Here is a 5,780-nt window from a genome sequence, read left to right on the forward strand (position 1 = left end):
GCTAGAAAAGACTCAAGACATTGATCTTACTCTATCCCTATTTTTGTGACTTTCCTTCGAAGGGCGTGGCTATTACGGTGCCGCAGAGTCTGATTATTCTCCGTGGCAACAAAAGTTCCTGCAAAATGATTCAGATGATCCATCTTCTCGAAATTTTTCACATTTGAGGATATTCAGGCCCTGAAGACGGCTGCCAACTTATTTTTGATCGCAGTGGTAGCGCCACCAACTGGTTAAAACAAATACAAATTATTTTCGTTGATTTTTTTCTCCGGGCAGGTTAACAAAATCTACCTTACATTTGCTCGGATGAGTGTTTAGGCCTTGAGGATGTCACAATACGAAAGTCTTTCGCCTTCTTCAGAGTGTCACATGATGGTGTCTTGTGGCCCGTCTTTATCAGCTGATGTTCCATGAGGGCGTGACTTACCTGTCACAAGAATGAAGGCAAGTCACGCCCCCCGCTGTCCGTTCACTCCGCCAAAATGCTGCTCCAGGTGGTAGAGAGGATGAAGGCTCCCTTGTCTCTGTTCATGGTTTTTATGCCTCGCTTGCAGATCTCAATGGCCTCTCTGATCCAGCGCTGTTGTTTGTTCTCTTCGGTGCGGATGACCCTGCCCTTCTCCCGGTCCATGATGTGGTTTTCCCTTTTGCAGTGGTCAGTGATTGCTGATTTGTAATGTTCATGTTGTGCTTGTTCTTTTACTGCTCTGATTTTTCATTTTTTTGACAGGTAAGTCACACCCTCATGGAACATCAGCTGATAAAGACGGGTCTCAAGACACCATCATGCGACACTCTGAAGAAGGCGAAAGACTCGCCGAAACATGTCAGGTAAAAAATTAACCTAAAACATAATTGTCTGCTTTTAATGAATCAGTCAAATATCAATAATAAGAAGACAAAATGAACCTAATACAAATAAATGAATGCTTAATAACTCCCCTGCACATGCTCCTAAAAATCCAAACCTTCACCTGTAAATAAAACGTCCCGACCTGAATACATCTTAATGTTATTATTTTGTTATACACACAGTGCCGCCAAGTGGAATCAAAAATTTGTTTTTATTTTAATTTTCACGTACTGCACGGTGCCCTTTCGACGAATCCGACTGAAAATTAGTCAGAAAAGACTCAAGACAATGATCTTACTCTCTGCCGAATTTTGTGACGTTTTGGCAAAAGGCGTGGCTATTACGGTGCTGAAAAGTCCGATTGTACTCTGTGGCAACAAAAGCTCCAGCAACATGACTCAGGTGATCCTATCTTCTCGAAGTTGCACACATTTGAGGATACTTAAGCCCTGAAGACATCTACCAACTTATTTTTCATCGTAGTAGTAGCGCCACCAACTGGTAAAAGCTAATACAAGTTATTTTCTTGGATGTTTTTCTCCGTGCAACTCAACAAGGTCGCCCTCATATATGCTCGGATGACTGTTTCGGCCATGAGGATGTCACAATACGAAATTCGTCCTTTTTCATGAAAAGTTGTGGGAGTGGCATTGCACTGTTCGGCAATAAAACAAAGCTGATTATGAGGTTCTAAATATGAACGACAACTCGTGAAACTTTACACACACATCAGGCCGAGCAAATTTATCAATATTTTATACGTTAGTTGTGCAGCTTTTTTGAAATGGCTCGCCATGGCCCTCGAGAAATGTTCAAAAAAGCAGCCCTGGTTGAGTGTTTCACCTCGCTTTTTGTAAATTTTATGGAGTACAGTGAACCCTCGGTTATCGCGGTTAATGGGGACCGAGACCACCCGCAAAAACTGAAAATCCGCGAAGTAGCGGCGCACCTTCAAAAATGCTTAAAAAAAATATACAATATATATAATAAATATATAAATATATATATATATATATATATATATATATATATATATATATATATATATACGGGGGGAGAGAGAGAGACAGAGAGTGAAATTCATGTTATAACAAAAAAAACAAATTATTATTAAAACTTATTATTTTTTTATTCCCCAACCATTCTTTTTGTATTTATTTAATTACTCCGACTTTTACCTGCTGGTACGCCGTCCGGTGTGCCCTGTGAAATGAAAGGTGGCATTCTTTATTTATTCATTCATTTATTCATTCATAACTGACAGCCTCGCGCTCCGCTCGTGCCCGGGCAGAAGAGGTGCTCCAATTCGGCTTCACTGTGACACACGCCCGCCCTCCTCCCCCGGAGCTTCCATTCGGTTAAACTTAGGGGCCGCTTGGCACCGCCCGTGCCCGGGGAAGGTGCTCCTCTTCGGCTTACTGTGACGCGAGCATGCCCTCCTCCTGCGGAGCTTCCATTCGGTTAAACTTAGGGGCCGCTTGGAACCGCCCGTGCCCGGGGAAGGTGCTCCTCTTCGGCTTACTGTGACGCGAGCATGCCCTCCTCCTCCGGAGCTTCCATTCGGTTAAACTTAGGGGCCGCTTGGCACCGCCCGTGCCCGGGAAAGGTGCTCCTCTACGGCTTAACTGCCACGCACGCCGGCCGGAGCTCTGGTACGGTCCGAACCGCGCGAAACGTCGCCACCGATCGTGTCCGGGGGAACGTGCTCTCTTCGTCCACTCTCCTCTTCGCCCACGCTCTTCTTCGGCGCACGCCGGCCGTCTAACTGCTCCAGCGCCCCGTCGTGCCGCTCGGCGAAACTACAATGCCCCCGAATATTTTTTAGACCCGCGAAGCACTGAACCCGCGAAAGGTGAACCGCGAAGTAGCGAGGGTTCACTGTATGTATAAGACCAAGACCTACAAAAAAGTCTCTTGGAGCAATGAGCTAGGTTTTACAGGAAGTCGGCCATTTTGAATTTACTTAAAAGGGGGCGGGTCACCACAATGGACTTTGTGTAGAAATTATTATTGGGGCCCGAGCAGCGACCGCGGCGAGGTCCCTATTGTTTTTGTAGAAATTATTATTATTATTATTTTTCCGATTGTTCGATCGCATTTTTGACCCCCGAAACATGCACAAAAACTCACCAAACTTGGCAGTCTCATCGGGCATGGCGAAAAATTTGATATTTTAACGTCTAATATGAACAGGAAGTGAGTTATGAATTTTTGAAAGTCCGATTTTTGCCCTTTTTTGCATGTTTACAGGGGTCATTCTTTTGCACCCTGATCCTAAAGGCTTCATCTGATTGCCTTAAAATTCTGTCTGGAGCATCTTAAGACCTGGGACAAACACTGGGGCTAAAAATTTTTGTTTCCGAAATACTATATGACGGGGGCGGGGCTTCAAAGTTTTCACTTAAGATTTCCTTCGCCGCAATGGACAAAATGCTTAATAACTCTCCTGCACGTGCTGCTAAAAATCCAAAACTTCACATGTACATAAAGAGTCGGTACCTGAAGACATCTATATGTTTATATTCAGTTATACACCTTGCGCCAATCAATATCATTTTTTACATTTTGACGTACTGCACGGTGCCCTTTTAACGAATCTGATTGAAAATTGGCTAGAAAAGACTCAAGACATTGATCTTACTCTATCCCTATTTTTGTGACTTTCCTTCGAAGGGCGTGGCTATTACGGTGCCGCAGAGTCTGATTATTCTCCGTGGCAACAAAAGTTCCTGCAAAATGATTCAGATGATCCATCTTCTCGAAATTTTTCACATTTGAGGATATTCAGGCCCTGAAGACGGCTGCCAACTTATTTTTGATCGCAGTGGTAGCGCCACCAACTGGTTAAAACAAATACAAATTATTTTCGTTGATGTTTTTCTCCGGGCAGGTTAACAAAATCTACCTTATATTTGCTCGGATGAGTGTTTAGGCCTTGAGGATGTCACAATACGAAAGTCTTTCGCCTTCTTCAGAGTTTCACATGATGGTGTCTTGTGACCCGTCTTTATCAGCTGATGTTCCATGAGGGCGTGACTTACCTGTCACGAGAATGAAGGCAAGTCACGCCCCCCGCTGTCCGTTCACTCCGCCAAGATGCTGGTCCAGGTGGTAGAGAGGATGAAGGCTCCCTTGTCTCTGTTCATGGTTTTTATGCCTCGCTTGCAGATCTCAATGGCCTCTCTGATCCAGCGCTGTTGTTTGTTCTCTTCTGTGCGGATGACCCTGCCCTTCTCCCGGTCCATGATGTGGTTTTCCCTTTTGCAGTGGTCAGTGATTGCTGATTTGTAATGTTCATGTTGTGCTTGTTCTTTTACTGCTCTGATTTTTTTCATTTTTTTGACAGGTAAGTCACACCCTCATGGAACATCAGCTCAAGACACCATCATGCGACACTCTGAAGAAGGCGAAAGACTCGCCGAAACATGTCAGTGAAAAAATTAACCTAAAACATAATTGTCTGCTTTTAATGAATCAGTCAAATATCAATAATAAGAAGACAAAATGAACCTAATACAAATAAATGAATGCTTAATAACTCCCCTGCACATGCTCCTAAAAATCCAAACCTTCACCTGTAAATAAAACGTCCCGACCTGAAGACATCTTAATGTTATTATTTTGTTATACACACAGTGCCGCCAAGTGGAATCAAAAATTTGTTTTTATTTTAATTTTCACGTACTGCACGGTGCCCTTTCGACGAATCCGACTGAAAATTAGTCAGAAAAGACTCAAGACAATGATCTTACTCTCTGCCGAATTTTGTGACGTTTTGGCAAAAGGCGTGGCTATTACGGTGCTGAAAAGTCCGATTGTACTCTGTGGCAACAAAAGCTCCAGCAACATGACTCAGGTGATCCTATCTTCTCGAAGTTGCACACATTTGAGGATACTTAAGCCCTGAAGACATCTACCAACTTATTTTTCATCGTAGTAGTAGCGCCACCAACTGGTAAAAGCTAATACAAGTTATTTTCTTGGATGTTTTTCTCCGTGCAACTCAACAAGGTCGCCCTCATATATGCTCGGATGACTGTTTCGGCCATGAGGATGTCCCAATACGAAATTCGTCCTTTTTCATGAAAAGTTGTGGGAGTGGCATTGCACTGTTCGGCAATAAAACAAAGCTGATTATGAGGTTCTAAATATGAACGACAACTCGTGAAACTTTACACACACATCAGGCCGAGCAAATTTATCAATATTTTATACGTTAGTTGTGCAGCTTTTTTGAAATGGCTCGCCATGGCCCTCGAGAAATGTTCAAAAAAGCAGCCCTGGTTGAGTGTTTCACCTCGCTTTTTGTAAATTTTATGGAGTACAGTGAACCCTCGGTTATCGCGGTTAATGGGGACCGAGACCACCCGCAAAAACTGAAAATCCGCGAAGTAGCGGCGCACCTTCAAAAATGCTTAAAAAAAATATACAATATATATAATAAATATATAAATATATATATATATATATATATATATATATATATATATATATATATATACGGGGGGAGAGAGAGAGACAGAGAGTGAAATTCATGTTATAACAAAAAAAACAAATTATTATTAAAACTTATTATTTTTTTATTCCCCAACCATTCTTTTTGTATTTATTTAATTACTCCGACTTTTACCTGCTGGTACGCCGTCCGGTGTGCCCTGTGAAATGAAAGGTGGCATTCTTTATTTATTCATTCATTTATTCATTCATAACTGACAGCCTCGCGCTCCGCTCGTGCCCGGGCAGAAGAGGTGCTCCAATTCGGCTTCACTGTGACACACGCCCGCCCTCCTCCCCCGGAGCTTCCATTCGGTTAAACTTAGGGGCCGCTTGGCACCGCCCGTGCCCGGGGAAGGTGCTCCTCTTCGGCTTACTGTGACGCGAGCATGCCCTCCTCCTGCGGAGCTTCCATTCGGTTAAACTTAGG

This window comes from Idiotropiscis lumnitzeri, unplaced genomic scaffold, assembly GCF_059441095.1.
Source record: "Idiotropiscis lumnitzeri isolate Australia: NSW breed Sydney's pygmy pipehorse unplaced genomic scaffold, RoL_Ilum_1.0 HiC_scaffold_86, whole genome shotgun sequence".
Lineage (NCBI taxonomy): Eukaryota > Metazoa > Chordata > Actinopteri > Syngnathiformes > Syngnathidae > Idiotropiscis > Idiotropiscis lumnitzeri.